We start from the raw sequence: 19690 nt of genomic DNA on the forward strand, positions 1-19690 counted from the left end.
TTGTGGATTTGGTTTTCATTTCCCTAATGGCTAATGACATATAACACCTTTTCAAGGACTTTTTTGGCCATTTGTATTTCTTCGTTGGAGAAATGACTAATCAAGTCTTTTGCACAAGTTTTAATTGGGTTATTTGTCTTTTTGTTGTTGACTTGAAGAGTTTCTTTACATAGTCTGAATATGAAATCCTTATTAGATATGTGGTTTCCAAATATTTTCTCACATTTTTATAGATATTCCTTTTACTTTCATGATGAAGTCCTATGATGCACAAAAGTTTTTCATTTTGATGAGGTCCCATTTATCTAAGTTGAAAAAACCATTGCCTAATGCAAGGACCTAAAGATGTTTCCCTAGGTTTTCTTCTAGGTGTTTTATAATTTTGGATTTTATATTTAGGTCTTTGATCCATTTTAAGTTGATTTTTTGTATATGGTGTGAAGTAGGGGTCCACCTTCATTCTTTTGCATATGGAGATGTGGTTTTCCATGAAACATTTATTAAAGAGATTATTCCTTCCCAATTGAGTGGTCTCTGCCCCTGTCAAAAATCATTTGCTATAAATGTAAGAGTTGATTTCTGAGCCCTCAGTTAAATTCCATTGGTCTGTAAGTCTGTCCTTGTCCCAGTATCATGCTGTTTTGATTACTGTCGCTTCATAATAAGTTTTAAAACTGGAAAGTGTGAGTCCTCTGACTTTGTTCTTCATCTTTGAGCCATTGTTTAGTGTCCTTTTCCTTTCATTTGAAGAACTACTGGTAACATTGCTTGTAGGCAACAAATATTTATTGGGTGGCTAGTATGTGCCGTGAATGATCTAGGTCACATCAAAAATTATCATAATTAGCGTACTAAGAAAGCGTTGACCCTAATGAAATGGTATAATTGTTTAAATATTCCATTTCAATGAGCTTAGTTTTCAACACAGATTTACTTGGGGAACTTATTACTGATGTAGTGATTTAATCGGCAACAAAAAATCTCTTCAATAAAGTCCTCTCTTCTGGTGAAATTCCTATGTCTGCTATTTATTATAATGTTTTATACAGTACTATACCCATCATTGGGATACATTGCCAAAAATATACTAAATACTTGCAGTTTAAAAACTGAAATAAAATGAGAGGCACCTAGACAAGAAGTCTGATTGAGAAAATGCTCCTGATATGTTCCCTAAACCTAACTATGGTTTGGGAAGGCGGGTTTTCAGGAGACGAAGATCTTGTGAATATCAACAATAAAAAAGATATAAAATAATCCAGTACATCTCAGATTTTAATAAAAGATTTGGGGAGGAAAAAAATAGTGTTCTTCATGTTTAATGTGAAAAATAGGCATTACTTTCCAGTGGTTACAATGAATACATAGCTAGCTTTACATAACATCAATTATTGGAGTTATTAATTACATAACACATTTCCTAGGTCTTCTACTTTTATATGGATGAATTCTGGAAAATGGTGATGGCGTGAAGTATGAACACATTGAAAGCACTACTTTGTTCCTAGGTAATTTAATTTCAAGCTAAATGCATTCAAATGTCTGAAAATAAAGCAAGTTGTCAAATGAAATACTCTTCTGATAATAGATGAGTTGTCTTCAGTTGACTAATGCTTATTCTGTATTGATCTTTATTCATGTTCAGATGCTATATATTTATATACTAAAGAAAAAAAGAAGGTAGGGCTTTTTATAGAAGCAAGCTTATTTTTTCCTTTAAATTTTTGCTGCTTTAGTAGAGTAAATATAATTATGTAAAAGTCCATCATACAATTTCTAGTTATTTTGCCACTTGTATCACATGTAAATATTGATTCCAAAACACTATGTACTAGTAAAATTTATGGTAATAGCACTATACTGTGATCCTATGACTGTCTTACAAATAGTTCTTCAAAAGTAATTGTCTTTCAATGAGGAATGTACACTTACTGTTGAGTATGTTTTATTTGCAGTAAATTTAGCTCCAAAGATTTCCATTCAAAAATGCCCTCCCCCCCCCCAATTTTTACATTCCTTACTGTTTTACTAAATATTAAGTGTTATTTGACAATTTAGGTACTCACATGTCTGGGGGAATAAAAGTAAAATGAATCTTTCATTACATCAGAAAGTTTGTTTGAAACTCACAGATCAAATGTGCCTTAATTTTTTTTCATTTAGATTTCAAACAATGATAGGATTGCCATTTTAATATACTTCATTGGAGATCTGCTTATTTGTAAATAGCCTTTTGCTTATTTGGAAAAATAAATCAGTAAACAATATTTTTCTATTGTAAAAGAAAAACTGTAATTTATTTTCCAAATATCCCTTTCAGTTATTTTGCTTTGGTTCTAATAATATTCTTTGTTGATGCTACCTTTTTTTTCTTACTCTCCATATCATTAAACTAAGAAACTATATCTCTGAAACAAATATATTCATAGTTTCACAGGAAATACAGCTAAAAAAATCAAACTCAAATGAAAAAGAAGAGCAAAGTGTAGGATAATGTTAGGCTCATTGCCTAATTTATATTGATCCTGATCATCTGGACCAGCACTTGATTGTTATGAAAACTGACTCTAAGTTACTCTTTGCTGATAGAACATACTATAAGGAAAGAATAATTTAGAAGTCATGGCTTCAACTTATAATTGCAGACTTCAGGTCCATATAAACATGTTTTCTGTTCATAAAAGCACTCATAAAAAAGTTCAGAATGCACTATTATGGATTGTCCTAGGCTTCCTTACTTAGCACACTGCAGTATCTAGTTTCTTAGGTTTTCCAAAGTATCAGGTTTTAATTTGGAGGTTCTCTCTGAATTGTAGAAGCCTATTATAGAGAAATAGGCTCAGCTTCAGTAATCTCTTGAAGACTAAACTGAATTCTTCATATCAAAACATTTCCTTATTACTGAAGACAAACAGAAAGACCATATAATTCATACAGGAATTACATGAATGAACAAGAAGCTCCCTTAGGTTTGTAATAGCCATGGAAGAGTGTTGATTTTGAACCATTTTACATTGTATAATTTTTTTTAAAGATTTATTTTTTATTCAATTTTCTCCCCTTCCCCCGCCCCCCCCATCAGTTGTGTGCTCTTTGTGTTCATTCACTGTGTGTTCTTCTGTGACCACTTCTATCCTTATCAGCGGCACCAGGAATCTGTGTTTCTTTTTGTTGCATCATCTTGCTGCGTCAGCTCTCTGTGTGTGCGGCGCCATTCCTGGGCAGGCTGCACTTTCTTTCGCGCTGGGCAGCTCTCCTTACGGGGCGCACTCCTTGCGCGTGGGGCTCCCCTATGCGGGGGACACCCCTGTGTGGCACGGCACTCCCTGTGCGCATCAGCACTGCGCGTGGGCCAGCTCCACATGGGTTAAGAGGCCCGGGGTTTGAACTGCAGACCTCCCATGTGACAGGCAGACGCCCTATCCATTGGGCCAAGTCCCTTTCCTTAAATAGTTATTTAAATCACACAACTCCTGCCACAAAGAGCTGTGCTTGAATCTATTCAAGCTTCTAGAGTTACATTCATTTATAGAAATAAGGGTGATGGGGGAGGAACAAGTTAAATACAGTCACATGAAAATAAACATGCAAAAACTGAACACTGGACATTCTCTAGGATAACTGTCCTGTTTCTGCAATAAGCCAGTGCCATGAGAAAAAAACAATCAAGCATACAAACAAAAGCCAATCGAGCCTTTCCTAGGATCTTGCTACTCAAAGTGTGATCCTCACTCCGACAACATTGGCACTACCTTGGAAGATTGTTGGCAGTGCAATATATCAGGCTCCACCCTAGATTCTACTGAATCTTAAGATCCCTAAGGTTGCATCTGCACATTAAAGTTTTAAGAAGAACTGGTCTAACGACAGGAGTCTTGACAACTAATTATGATATATAGGCCTTATGCAGATCCTGATTCAATTAAACTAACGGAGGCAGCGGACTTGGCCCAGTGGTTAGGGCATCCGTCTACCACATGGGAGGTCTGCGGTTCAAACCCCGGGCCTCCTTGACCTGTGTGAAGCTGGCCCATGTGCAGTGCTGATGCGCGCAAGGAGTGCCCTGCCATGCAGGGGTGTCCCCCGCGTAGGGGAGCCCCATGCACATGGAGTGCGCCCCATAAGGAGAGCCGCCCAGCACAGAAGAAAGTGCAACCTGCCCAAGAATTGTGCCACGCACACGGAGAACTGACACAACAAGATGACGCAACAAAAAGAAATACAAATTCCCTTGCCGCTAACAACAGAAGCAGACAAAGAAGACGCAGCAAAATAGACACAGAGAACAGACAACGGGGGGAGGGGGGGAAGGGAAGAGAAATAAAAAATAAATAAAAAATAAATTAACTGAAAAAAGACATTTTTCCAATTGGGGAAATTTGATCATGGACTAGTGGTTAGAGTCTACCAAGGAATGAGTGCTTTTTTCATTAGGTATGAAAATGGCATATGTTTATGGATGAATGAACAAATGTTTTAAAATTTGCACATGCATATTAAAGCATGGAGTGATGAAAAATACATTGCCTGGAATTTGTTTTAAAATGTTTGAGCAAAGAAAATAAGGACAAATTAGACAAATGTGACAAAACCTTGACAATTGTTGAATCTGTGTGATGAGTCATACTATCTTCTTTTGAATACTTTAGAACTTCTCATAATAAAACAAAGCTAAAATACCAAAAGAAATGGGCTTATGCTCTATTATAGGAATTTTAAAATAACTATGAGATTCTTATAGTAAAAGTGATTGATCACTTAAAGAATGCCAGACTTTTTCGCCACAGAATTTTAAAAGAACTATACAATTGCATTGGTCTACGGCAGTTTTAGATGTAGTCCTGGTGAAAGCCAGAAGACTTAAAAAATCTGTCAAGCTCCCTTTCTCAAAAATGATTCCATGGTAGGCATTATATTTTGTGAATACTTTAGGTCATCAATCTCAGGTTTAACGCCTTAGTTTATGTTAAAAAAAAAAAAAAGCAACACACACAAACACAGTGACAATGCCTCTCCTTGTTTCTCCTCTCCTCATTGCACTCTTCCCTGGCAGTCCTATTAAATGGCTGGCTGATGGAGTGTTGAGTTACCTCCTTATTCAAATCAAGCATTTAACAGAGTCCTATACTGACCTGTCTGTTTAGAGTCTATCCTCATAAGTGTAGACTAAAGCTATTTGACGTTGTGTGATCAATAGGAAACCCTTTAAGCTGGTATACATTTATCATGTTAAAAGGCATTCCTTTCAACTTCCTATAGATGCCCTTAATGGACTTACCCACTGTAAAGTCTATCATTATATTGCTTTTTTTAAAAATGTCTGAAAAAAGGATGTAAAAAGAATTCCACAAAGTATTTCCAAAAAAAGCGGGGGGAGGGGCTACAATTTTGCATCTTATTAAGTGGCAGCATTTGCAATAATATGTCTTACATTTTCTGGCTCCTTCCTATAACAGCCCAAGAATGGATCTCAAACCCCAAATAATAAATCCAGCCAGCAGCCCCAGTAGACATTACACTTTTTACAGATGAACAACCAACGCCTGACTGGTTGAGTAGGTGCCTCATGTTTATAGAGCGAGTCAGTAGACAAGCAAGAAGTTGCGTCCAGAAACTGTCCCATTTCAATCTTAAGCCGTTTCTTCTGTCTGGTGCTGTATTTTAGCCTGTTGGTTTGGACTTTATGGAATAATCTAGAGGATTTAAGATTTTCCTTTAGACATGTATTAGGAATCTTGAGAAGAGGAATAGAATAGTGGAGGAAATTTTGGTTCCAACTCTGAATCAGAGAGTTGCTGACACTCAAGTTCTTCTTTTTCACTTCTCCAATTTAGATTATGTCCAAGGTGAGAAGTCCCCCTATTAATAAGAAACAGCGTTCTTAGATGTGTATGGTTTTCGATTTTGTAAACATGTAGTTTGCTTTTTCCCTTTTCCTGTCTTTCTTAGTAGATGCCCAGGCACCTAATCTCTCTCCCTGCTCTCTCCACCAGTGCAGCCTCTAAATGTAATTTCCCCTATTGCTTATTAGCCCTCAGTCAGTAAAACAAAAACCTGGTAGATAGTCAAACACTGTTCTTCTGATAAGCCCTAAACATGCTCCACCAACTCTTCCACTCCTCAACCTCTGGGGATTCAATTCATTCTACTACAATACAATATTACAATCCTTGGCTAAAGAAATATAATTAGAAAAAAAATTTGTTTTTCTTAACCTTATTGTTCCTGTTAAAAATCATTTATTATAAAATATGACAAGATATCAAGAGTCCTAAATGCCTTTATTATTTAGATCGATTTGAGAGGAAGCATGAAGCACAGTATCAAAATCCAAGGAAGTAATACATAGAGTCACAATTTTATTGCCCTTTGCTATTTTGAAAGTATATCATTATGTCAAAAGAAAGAACTTTAATACATGCATATGTGTGTATGTGTGTGTATAATCTCAAATGGGTTCTAACTGAAAAATAAGACAGAGATACCATGCAAAAACTGATTCTTTTCCTCCCAATGTACTTTTTAAAAAAATTATTTTACTTTTTTAAAGAAGCTTTATATTACATAAATGTTACATAAGAAATATAGGGGATTTCCATATTCCCCACCACCTCCCTCTCCCCCACTATCCCACATTAACAACATCTTCCATTAGTGTGGTACATTTGTTACAATTGATGAGCACATATTGAAACCTTGCCACTAACCATGGACTATAGTTTACATTATAGTTTACATTCTGTTCTGCACAATTTTTTAGGTTATGACAAAATATATAATGGTCTGTATCTGTCATTGCAGTGTCATGCAGGACAATTCCAACGTCCTGAAAATGCCCCTATATTACACTTATTCTTCCCTCTCCCTCCTCTCAGAACCTGTGGTGGCCACTGCCCTTAAATCAATGATAAACATTTTTCCATTGTTAGAATAATAATAAATCTGTAATAGAATAATAATAAGTCTACTTTAGTCCATTGTACATTCCAAAATCTTGAGGATTCGGGGATGGTGATGCCTAAATGTTACTCACTGAGAGGGGGCTTAGATCCCATGGGACCGATGTATGGAACTATCTTGCTTGCAGTTTGCAGACTCTCTCTTTCTTGCGATGGGCGTTGTCCATCATCATCATCTTGTTAGTTGTCCTGGGGAAGTCCAATGAATTGGAGATAGATGTTCAACACTACTCCTATTCAGAACTCAACTGGGACTTGAACAGACCAAAGATTTAAGTCTCTGGCACATATATTTAACAAATATAGTGCTAATTATGGGTTCACATAAAAGGGGCAGGAGAGCTATGTGTTGGGTAACTAAAAATCAATCTAACTCTGTTATACTGGGGAGCATAAATTTAAAAAGTAGGGCCCACTGATGGCATACCACATTCCTGAGCTTATCTTCCCCAGTGTCTTAATTTTTTTTCATTTTATCTTCAAAGAAGCTTTAGGTTACAGAAAAGTCACATAGAAAAACAGGGGATTCCCATATACCCAACAGCCTCCCTCTTTTCCACTCTCCCTATTAATAATATTTTACATGCAGATGGCGTATTTGTTTTAATTGATGTACAAATATTGAAGCATTGCTAGTAATCATGATCAATGGTTTACATTACAGTTTACATTTGGACCATTCACTTTTATAGGTTTTGACAAAATTTAAAATGGCCTATATCTGTTATTGCAAGATCATAGAGAACAATTCGAATGCCCTAAAAATGCCCTATGTTCCATCTGTTCTCTTCTTCCTTCCTCCTCCCCTCAGAACCTATGATAACCACTAAGTTTCAATTTTTGAAGAATAAGATTCATAGTTACTTGCAATAATATTGAGGGTTTGACATTTTGGTCTCTTTTCTTTTATTAGGCACTGCCTATGTTTTTGAGGGATTCTTATCCTTCTAACTGAGAACATAGCAGGACTCCCCAGGATGGGAGTTTAATATTTTCTTGTTTAAAGCATGGGTCTACACCCACTGATATAAACATTATGACAGGATGAACACTTAAATATTCCATAGAAGCCTGCTTGGGTACATCCTGTCCCTCATATCCCCCCACATTCAACACCCTACACCAGGAACCCTCCCCTGCCGTATTTGCCAAAAGAACATTCCCAACATTGTAGTTTTACCACAGACCTGAAAATCCCCAGAATTCATCTGCTCCTTCCTCCAACCCTTCCCCTAGTTCCATGGATTAGTTTCATGGATTATTCAGCCCAACCCCTCCACCTTACTCCCCCTCATAGACCAGCACTGCCACACTCAATCACAACACTGCACCTCTCTCAATCCCATCCACTGTCCAGCTGCACCCTTCTACCTTATCATAGATTTTACTTATATGGGCACTCTATGTACTTTATTATTTTTTTTTATTTTTTATTTTTTATTTCTCTTCTTTCCCTCCATCCATCCCCCATTGTCTGCTCTCTTGTGTCCATTTGCTGTGTGTTCTTCTGTGTCCACTTGCATTCTTGGTGGCACCAGAAATCTGTCTCTTCTTGTTGTGTCATCTTGCTACATCAGCTCTCTGTGTAGCACCACTCCTAAGCAGGCTGTGCTTTTTACGCACAGGGTGGCTCTCCATGTGGGGTGCACTCTTTGCACATGGGGCTCCCCTACTTGGGGGACGCCCCTGCATGGCATGGCACTCCTTGCGCACGGCAGCACTGAGCATAGGCCAGCTCATCACACGGGTCAGGAGGCCCTGGGTTTGAACCCTGGACCTCCTATGTGGTAGGCAGACACACTATCAGTTGAGTCACATCTGCTTCCCCCCTATGTACTTAACAGACCAATTTTTGAGACACCAGGGTTTCAAAAAGAGGATTTATTTGTTTGCACAAACAAAGGAACACAGTGGTCTAATGACCCAAAACTGCCTCCTGGAACTGCAGTAATCCTAATAATTTATAATTTTCAGTTTTAGTAGTTTATGCTAATGAGTAATTGGGATGGGTCTGACTCAGGTTCTTTCATTAATAAACATTAAGGGGATGAACAGGATGGGGAGTGAGTACCAAACTAGGGTAAGTCACATGGTTGCAATCATTATCAGAGATCAAGGCATCTGAGATAGGGTCAGTTACAAGGTTTTTCATATGGATATTAAAGAGAGGAGGTAGGAGTGATTATCACCACAATAGTAAGCATACACAAGGGTGAGCATAGTTTTAGAGTAACCATAAATAAGGGTAAAGTCTGTCTAGAATTACCATCACAATATAAGTATATACAAGAGTAAGGTTAAGTCTAGAGTAACCGTAAGGAGGGGTGAGACCAGTTTCAGTAATTTCAAATATTACCTTCAGCTATTTTATAACTTAAAGGCATCTATATAATGATTCAGTAATCATAATTATTTGTTAATTCTTAACCCTTGGTTACAACTGTAAGACAATTCTGTTTAAGGAAAATTTTCCCCAAAAAAGGTAAAATCAAGATTCTGATACACATAAAAATTAACACAGGCTTAAATATTTTATTTAACTCTTTAATGAGGGACCAGAAAGATGTTAAAACCAGTTCAAAAGAGAATCCAAACAACAGACATATTTATACATCAGGATTATGAAATGAATTTGTAGATGGAGGCATATTCTTCCACAGATGAGGAAGAAAGTCAATCCAAAGTCTGTTGGACAAAACCTGCATGTTTACAGGTAAGAATTATTTTTCATTGCTATCAGTTATTTATTTATACAGCTGCATATTAGTTTCCATATAATTATTAGTGCAACGCTCTGGGTTCTGGGATTCTAGGTTCTTGACATGTTGTATAAAAGAATTTAAGGGCATGCCATTCAGTAGGCAAAGGACCAGAGAGTTTATTAAGAAACCAGAAAAGAATATACAGTCCAAGACGTGGATTGTGGGCATGCTGCAAGGTGAATCGCACACATGGAGCCCTGGGTTAGGCCTTTTTTAAACTGTTAGAGAAAACGGTGCTCACAGGGACACAGAGACTGATGTGATTGCAGACAGGAAGTTTATTGGGAAGCTTTCTCAACAGAGGGGGTCTGAAGAATAGACTTCAGTCCCTCCACCAGCATGGTCTCTGAAGAGAGACTTCAACCCACCCCTGGAGGGTGGTGGGAATGACTTTATACAGTATATCAATAGGTGGGGAAAACGAGGACAGCCTGGGCCCAAACGGCCAGAGGGAAGTGGGTAGGAGGTCTTGGAATACAGGAGAGGTTGATGGTGCCTGAGCCCATAGGGGGTAAAGATCCTTATCTGTTCCACTTTGTTTATTCTTGGGAGGGAATGGGCTGCCTCCTAGCCCCCCATAGGCAGCTTGCTCAATGGATCTGAATGGAGTCACAACCTTTTGACCTGTTAATTATTGCAAACCTTGTAAGGGGGAACCTCTAACAAAAATCTTTACTCCTTCCCCTTCAATATATTGAGGGGGCCCCAGTTGTTTGCTGTTCTGATTTGTTTCCTGTCCATTAGCTCTCAGGGGGCCAATGGTGAGACCTTGTCTTTGAAGAATCCATTGCTTTCCCTTCACCCTGGAAAAAGTTCCAAATGGAACCTCATGGCCAGGGTCTTGTGGGATCTTCCCAGCAGCCTTCCTTTCAGGTTTTCATGTGGGGTCTCACAGCCATGTGGTCTGCTGGCCATGTTGTCTCCCAGCCCGAGATACCTTGCCTCTTTGACTATGCTAACCTGCCTCACAATCAGAATCAGATAACCAGAAAAGTGTGCTGTAGATACTCCATAGCTTTCCACTGGCGCACAGATTTTTCCCTACAGTAACTGTATCCCCAGGTGTGTCATACCATTAGTTACTCCCTACTGCCAACAGAAAGAAGTCCAAACTCCTTAGGCTGACATCCACAAATTAGCTTCAACCTCTTTCCAACACAATCTATAGTCCATCCCAGCACCCTTGTAACCTACTTTTTTCAGCCAGTTTAACTACATATTCCCAAATTCTACTTATTCTTCAAGCCCCTGATCAATTGTTCCATGAAGCCATGCTGTGCTTTATACACTCTAGATAGAAATTATCTGTCCTTCCCCTTAACAGTCATCGCATTTTTCCATACTTATTGTATATATAAACAAATAATTACTGTGGTAAAATAAGTGTAATTGAGGTAGTCACAGAGTCCTTTGGGAGCAAGTATGTAAGATACTACAACCTCCCTGCCACTGCCACTGCCCAGAATTATAAGATTATGCATGTCCTACTTTAGTTTATCTCTGGTGTATCAAGGAAAAGACACTATATTTAACAAGACAATGTTCTTGCTTGTTTCCTTGTTTCTTTTTTCTTTTGCTTATACTAACAGTACCACCAGACCTGACTTGCCTACTTGCACATGCATTCAATATCAAATTTGGGGGAAGGAAAACAATTCATATTTGTTAAGAACCTCTATTATGTGAAACATATAACACATTACTTACATGTTTTCCATTGCACAGATTTTAGATTTTTGTTATTATTATTATCCCCTTGCTAATGCAGATAATCCCTCTTGGGGCCTTAAGGATAAATGGACCCCTTGATATGTTACCGGGTGGACTTCCAGGTCCTTGGCCATTCCATGAGAAAGAATTCAAGAACGTGCCACAGTTTAAGAAGCAAGTAAAGAGTTTAATGTAAAGCTAAATATACATTCAAGATGATGGGAATGCAGGCATGTTCAAGGGGAAGATGCACACTCTGGCAGGGGAGGGAGCTTTATTAAGGCTAGCACCCGCTCCCCTTCTTCCTTCCGCAATGAAGACTTGTGAGTTGCAACATTCTCATTGGTTCTAGTATACAAAAAGAAGGCTTGGGAACACAACATTCTAGTTGGTTCTGAGTGGCTGCCAGCCTGAGTGGGGTCAGGGGAAGGGATCTGCAAGTGTGCAGTAGTCAGATGACAATGGGCCTCTCCTTATCTGTTGTCTTTGGGCTCTGGTCTTTGGCAGCAGTTGCTTCCTCCTTTGTGGCTAGGACTTTCCGACACTGTTGGTATCTCTGTTTCTTCAGAGCCAGGGACAGGCACAAGCAGAGGTGGGCAACTGCAAGTAAGTGGTTCACACAGAACTGACTGCTTTGTCCCCGTCACCCTAGTGCTCTCCCAGGGCAGCTTTCCTTCCCCCTCAGTCCCTGTTCTAGCCTGTCTCACTCTATTCTGCCTCCGGTAGAGCCCTTCCTAGTTTATCCAAAACTCTTATTTCTTTGGGAGAGAATAAGTAGTGAGTATGATGATTTTAAAGCAAAGAAATCTTCTATTTAAAAATAATAGAAATAAGTATATATATTTTGAAGGCCCAAGTTAGCATGTGATCTTTACTTTGAGAAATAACTCAAGCTATAATCTTTGATGGCACAAAATTACCATCTATTACCTTGCATATCAATTCTGAAAAACTCATTAAAGTAAATGTATTAAAGTTACATCTAGGAAGGATAAACTAAGTGTTTGGAAATTCTAATTCTGCTGCATGAGTCAATACTTAATGTAAAAATTATTGAAATACTAGTTAAAACTTCGTTTTTACAAAGACACATAATGTTTGATTACAATACTTGAAAAAATATCTAGCATACCTTTTATAAATTCCAAAAGAAAACCAGAAAATATGCATATTATAATGTAAATTTACTTAGATTTATTCATAGCAAACTAATAGTACATACTCTGTAAAATCACTGAGGTAAAATTCATTTTAATATTCATTTACTAAAGTTTTGAGAAAGCATATACATGGTAGTTTAACTTCAGAATTTATCAAATACGTACCATCATGCTAACGGCAATCACAACATAAAAATTTGCTAGCTAAAACAGCATCATTCTGTTAGCAATAAACTATTTTGAACACAGATTTCTTCTGTCATTGCTGTATGGGCCATTATCACACCTTTCTTTCAGTCCCAGATTCTTTACTAATTGCAGCTAAGTCAAATTGGGGAAAAGAGGACTTCAGATAGTAAAGTATCTTAACTGGAACGACAGAGTTTGAAGCTGTAAGTGAAAATGTGGGGCTGAAAGAGGAAATACAGAAAGACATGTCAAGAAGTGGCAATAGCCTGCCAATCTTTTCTGTAAACAAGATGGAGAAGTATTGAGATCATCAAGCATGCTACCTCTATCCTAAAATTTCAAATGTAAAAGAAAAGTAGACATAATTTAGACACAGGATGAAATGAGGCATTCTTAAAACTGATGATAAGAATTGCCAGAGTCCGGACATGCTTAATCATTCCCAATATTTGCTAGACCCAGGTTTTTCAACCCCAGCACTATTGACATTTGAAGCTGGACAAGTCTTTGTTGTATGGGGTTGTCCTGGGCATCATAGGGTCCTCAGCAGCATCCATGACATCTACTCATTAGATGCCAGTAGGCCTTAAGTTGGACAAAAAAAAAAATGTCTCTCAACATTGCCAAAAGTCCCTTGGGGGATAGGGCTACCATATTTAACAAATAAAAGTACAGGAAGCCCACTTAAATTAGAATTTCAGATAAATAACAAATAATGTCTTGGTATATCCCAAATATTGCATAGGATATACTTATATCAAAAAGTAATTTTCTGTTTCTCTGAAATTCAAATTTAACTGGGAGTCCTGTATATTATCTGGCAACTCTATTGGAGAGCTGGGTATGGGTAGGAGGGTGGGAATCACCCCTGACTGAGAACATTTTTGCTAGATATATCAGTAAGTTAGGAGCTGAACACCTCATAGATTCTTTTTTTTTTTCCGCCATAGGTTCTTGACCTACCTGACTAAGAATATCTCCCCTCTGAACCACTCTGATTTCTATAATCTTACTACAAAGCAGAGTTCATAAACTTGCATCACAGGGTTGAAGTGAGAATTAAATAATGTATGAAAAGCCCTTAGTATAATGCCTGACATAGGAAATAATATATACTTGTTATTACTACCTAACATCTCTCACAAGATGGTGCCATAGTATTATTGATCTTTGGGCTTGTCACTAACAAGAAATACCCATTTGTTGTTATAGAAATAACAGGCGCCCTGCAGTAATTCTCAATCTTGGCTGCACATTGAAATGATCTAAGGGGTCTTAAAAAGCTGATGACTGTGTTCTAACCCCTAAAGATTTGGATTTCATTGATATGGGGTGTGGCCTGGACATTGGGAGTTTTAAAAGCTTAACAGGTGGTGCTAAAATGTGTAGCCAAGGTTAAGAACCACTCTTTGAAAGGATCAGTTGATAATTGGTACTCTTTCTTAATGAAGAGAAGGGAGTATGCTGGACTTAAGTATATCTGATTCTTGGATTTTTGAAAAGTAGGTTGGGGTCAAATATAGAGAAAAGATGAACATGATTTCAGTCATTCATTCAACAAATATAATATCTGAGGCCTCCTATGTGCCAGGCCATATTTTAAGGAGTGATGGAATCCCTGTCTCATGGAATGCTATATCGGGGGTGGGGAGTGGAGCACAGACAATAAACAAATAAGACATTTTAATTTAAATTCAAAGACTAGAACTAAGGCCTACATGAGAGGTGGTAGCCTCCCCCAAAATCAAACTCTTATCACAATTCATGAATAATCTTAATGAGAAAGTGACAGGGTTAGAAACCAATGTGACTTGACGAGATGTTCTCTGACCTTAGATCTTAGAAGAGACCAAAGAAGGAAGGGCATATTACCAGGTTTTATACCATTTTTTAAAAATGGTATAAAACTGTAAAAAGTATGTCATAAAGGCCGATACATAAAGTGTGTTTTAGAAACACTAAAGAAACTGGCTTACTATGATTAGTCTGCAAAAAAGAGAAGTCCTAGAATAAAAAAGAACAAGAAGGAAGGATGACGCTTTCTTTTTCTGAGGAAGATGTCTATTGTTTAACAGGTTTCTAAAAAGCAGAACAAGTTTAACATCAATTTTGCTTTATTTAAGAGTGAGCAACTGGAAAGGATAAAACATTCTGTGAAAAGGGAATTTATAGGTTAATATAGGTCAGGATATAGTGAAAGACCACCCATATTCACTTTATATGAATTGAAACCTCTTGAATCAGAAAACTGAGTTACTGGGATATTTTAATATATGTGGTCATATAAACTTTGGTTGTAATCTTCAAGGCATCATAGTGCATTTGTGAAAATAACACACTTTGCTATCATAAACAAACCCAAATATATGTATAATTGCTTAAATACAATAGTTTATTTCTTGCTTAAATCCAAAATTATAGTTTTTGAGTAGTAGATCACACTCCTCTAAGTTTGGATTTATGGACCCAAGCTCCTATCTCATGCATGGTTCGGCCATCTTAACATGCTTCTAATATTGCTATGCTTATCTGCTTCAAGGCGTTGAAAGGCAAAAGAGAAGAGCATGGAGAATCATCAGCCAGATGCTTTCCTGAGCAAGGCCTCTTAGAAGTATCTCACATAATATCTGCAGTCTTTTCATTGGCTAGAAATCCATCCATTAGACACCCCTGACCAAAAGAAGAATCTGGAAAATTTTATGTAGCTGTGTGCCTATTGTAAGAAAGAAATTTTTTTTCTGGAAGAAAACAAGGCTCACTCGATTGTGAAGAAGAAAAGAATTTATTCTTAATCTTGCAAGAAGGGGTGTACAACCAGAAAATGTGGCTGGTGTGCTGAACAAAGAAAAGTGACACAATTTATGCCCCTAAACCTAGCACACAAGCCCTTCCTCTGTGTCTCCATAGATTGGATACTTCAGAGGTTGCAGCCTATCCAAGAAGTCTGACTTTTCCATTCAAGTTTTCCAATTTTTGATTAACTGCTTCCCCCATCACATTCCAACCATTTTAGCTTTTACCTGCTCCTTTTGCAAAATAAGGAATGGAATTCAGTGCTGATTTGGCATTGACTTAGCTCTTTCTTGTGCATCCTTTTTACTGGCCGTAGGACTGGCTTAAGCTGGTTTCCTTTGTTCCTGCTTAACCTGAGAGTGGGCGATTAAGGCGGAAGGCTGCCAGGTTATATTAATTTTTTCTTCCTTTATGTGAAAACTAAACTGATCTCCATTTCTTATAATTGCCCCTCTTTCTTTTAAACTCTTTGATTTTCACATTTCTGTTTTTTAATTTTTTTTAAGAACTGTTTCACACTCTTCATCATAGGGATCTCCTTCCTTAAGGGGGTACAGATGATTTTGTTTATACTGTGTGGCCATTTGTTTGGTTAGGGTGATTTTAGTGAGTTTTTGAACTAGCCCTCAGGCACATGGAATGATACAACATCCAACTGTGGTAAGCACCCCAGCTGAGATAATGAGGGAAGTTAAGATGGACAATGCAACCCCTTTCCATTTTCCAAACCAATTTTTAAGCCATCCTGTGGGTGGATTGCTAATGCCAGAATTCTCTGCTAATTCCTCAAGGGCTGTTAGGCCCTATAAAGCTTTAGTAATAGTTCCATTAGGGGCAGTGTTATTGGGGATGAATGTACAGCAACTACCTTTAATCATAACACAGACTTCCCCTATCTCAGCTAGTATTATATCTAAGGCCATTCTATTTTCCCATGCCATTTTGCTAGTAGCATCTAATTGTTTTGCAATTTCCTTAACTGAATCCCTGGTGTAATTAATAAATCTTTGTTGATTATAATAAATGTAATTAATTTAGTCTACATTTTTATTAATGGTGACTCACCAAAACAAGAACGACTCAAACCCAGCTGCTACTTGATTTTTGCCTTAAATTTATTTGGGACTCCTCAGGGAACTCCTATATTGTTAGATAGATTCACTTGTCAAAAGAACTAAGTAGACTTTTCTTTTTTCTCCCTCCCTGTGATGTTATTTTTGCTTTTTTTTTCAAATGCCAAGGTAAATGGGATAGCCAGTTGGATCAGAGCACAGGTTTCACCCCACCTCTTAGGCAGTATTGATCTGAGAACACCCTTTCCACAGTACCACCACAGGTTTGCTCGAGGTATGACTAAACTGGAGAAATTGTTAGTACTATCACTGCTCACATTCCACACTTGTGTACATGAGGCCATGGTTCCAAGATTTCTGGAACTTTCCCCATTTAGAGAGACAAGCAGAGTGATTTTTTGGGCCTAGATGGGTGGCGGGTATGGCCTTGATGTTTCCGTTTTTGACCAGTGGGAAGAGAGAGGACAATGTACTACAGTTTTCACCAGGAGTAGCATTCTGGAAGAGGAGTATCATGCACTTAAACTCCCTTTCATGGTTGTCTATAGCTAGTGGAAAGGGTACATTATGAGCTGTGGGTTGGCCTGTTGCACAAGCATAACAGTTGCTTTTGTTTAGACTCTAGACTGTGTATTTGATCCATTCTACCCAGGCATTTGTGTCCCCATATCCTGTTTCTGTTTCTAAGGTTTGCTTTAAATCTTTTGCCTTAAGTATCCTGACTGCTTTGGGATTATTTTAAATTAGGGAACTGGCTTTCTTGTGGTATTTTTGAGGGATTAACTGGAGAGGGCATTGCTGATGTTACATCTACAGGGGGAGGAAGGACGTGGATATGGAACCATCCTGGAGGATCTTTACCTGTAATGTTTGCTCCCATTCCATATACTCTGTTGACTACTTGGTCCCTGGTGCTGCTTCCAGTTTCTAATTTGTTTGCCTTCTTAATAGTTATTACTACTGGATTGCACTGAACACTTTTGTAGTCTAGTGGGGTATTGCTTTTTTTAAAAGTTATCTTACCCTTTAATGGCCTTGAACTTGGTGAGACCCATCCCATATTCTCGGTCTATCCTTTATACTGGGTAGTCTACCATACATTATCCCAGGAGGGGCATGGGAGGGCTTGACTGTAACCATTCCCCACTGGCTCTGGGCATAGGTATTTATTTTCCCCACTCAGCCCTCACTGGTGCTCTAAACTCCCACAGTCTACTACTTGGCAGGCATTAAACTGCATGGTCTGGGACTCCAGACCTTTAGTCACATGTGAAACTAATCCAATAGCACTAGTTGCTTCTTGAGTTTGAAACATTATGGCTAGTAAGATTATTTTCACTTGTAATTTAAGGTTTGAATTCTTTCTTTGGTATTCCGATAGGACTAGGGACATTGTTGACTAGGATGATACACAGCTCAACCCCTCCCCTGCCCCAATTATTGTTTTTTTAGTGTGATTTTTAAGGGATTTGGGGCTGAAATTATTTTCCAAGACTCAAACGAAGTTGTTGGGTACTTATCTGGTTCAGGTACTGGTCCTTTTACTCGAGTGTAATGAGTCCAGCCTTTTTCTGCCATTTGGACTGCTGTTTCAGTTGTTAGCAAGACTTGATAAGGTCCTTCCCAGATCAGTTAGAGTTTGGATTCTTTCCACGACTTAAATTAGGAGCCAGCTGCCAGGTCGGTGTTGGTGGACTGCAAATTCAAGAGGCGGAGTGTGAGTCAGCAAACACTGATGTCTGAGGGATCACAAAGTAGAAAACAAGGCCAGTACATAATTTTGAAGAAAGAGATCCTTTGACTCAAAGGAAGGGAGTTCTCCAGGCTTCCCAGGGAAGGGCAGACCAAAAAGCATTTCATAAGGAGAAATTCCCAGTTCCCTCCTAGGTGCAGAGCTATAGGTAAACATTTAACCCGTGGTAATTTGGTTTCTAAGTCCAACTTAGAGAGATGTTTTTTTAGGGTTTGGTTCATTTTTTTCTACTTTTCCTGAGGATGGCAGGTACCAAGGTGTATGGAAGTTTCATATGACACTTAAACCTTGCATAATAGTTTGCAACACTCTGGATGTAAAGTGATTTCCATTGTCTGAATCTATATTTTCTACTAACCCATACTGGGGAATGATTTGTTCAAGGATAATTTTTGAAGTCCCTGAAGCTATAGCTGAAGCAGGAGGGTATGCTTCTACCCACCCTGTCAGGTGATCCACAATAACCAGAACATACTTTAATCGACCTACAGGGGGCATTTCAGTATAATCAACTTGAATGCTCTGGAATGATCTGAGGCCGGGCTCCCTCCCACTTGGCACTTGCTTTCTTAAAACTTTCTTATTAACTCTCTGGCAAATTATGCACCATTCACTTATTTTTTTGGCTGTAGTATAAAGGCTCACACACCTGAAATGCTTGAGGACTAGGTCACTAGGTCACACATGGCCTGTACTTCCCAGTGACTCCCTTGGTGCAAAACCACTGGTACTTCCCTCATTCTTTGCTTATTCAACATCTATCAGCCGGCTGGGTGGAGCCACTTCCCTTGGCTACCTAAGGTCACCCTCAATTGTTCTAGTTCTTTTACTTCCTTTTCAGAGAATACAGGGATTCCAATTTCTTTGGGGATAGAGGGTATCAGGACCATCAGTTCCAGAGGAACAGAGGGAAGTCTTTCTGACCTTTTATTAGCCAATCTATTGCCTTTTGCTTCAAAAGTGTGACATTTTTGATACCCATTTATATGTACCATGGATATTTCTCTTGGTAAGAGCAGACTGGCTAACATTTGTTTTACCAGTACCACATTGACTAATTCCTTCCCTCTGCTATTGATCAATCCCCTTTCTTCCCAAATTTTTTCAAAGATGTGGATCACGCCAAAGGCATATCTAGAATCTCTGTAGACTGTACCATCTTTTTCCTCTAACAATTTAAGGGCTTGATTTAATGCATACAGCTCCCAAGTTTGAGCTGACCAATCAATCATTGGGGAGCCAGCCAGCTTCTTTCACCTCACAAGTTAGCCCATCAACAACAGCATAGCCA

The 19690-nt window shown here is 38.3% G+C and overlaps 1 protein-coding gene across 18 annotated transcripts in view; it reads left to right on the plus strand.

The window, feature by feature from the left end:
• The window catches only part of OXR1 (oxidation resistance 1), a 531828-nt gene that overhangs the window by 391291 nt on the left and 120847 nt on the right, over window positions 1-19690 (plus strand). For 2 of the 18 annotated variants that reach the window (XM_071207996.1, XM_058275907.2), the window contains exon 2: window positions 1425-1508. The exons of the other annotated variants lie outside the window; for them this stretch is intronic. The gene's annotated coding sequence lies outside the window, so the exon portion shown is untranslated. The remainder of the gene's footprint in view (window positions 1-1424; window positions 1509-19690) is intronic. 18 annotated transcript variants of the gene reach the window in all.

The sequence above is a fragment of the Dasypus novemcinctus genome, chromosome 14 (assembly GCF_030445035.2).
Source record: "Dasypus novemcinctus isolate mDasNov1 chromosome 14, mDasNov1.1.hap2, whole genome shotgun sequence".
In the NCBI taxonomy this organism is placed as follows: domain Eukaryota; kingdom Metazoa; phylum Chordata; class Mammalia; order Cingulata; family Dasypodidae; genus Dasypus; species Dasypus novemcinctus.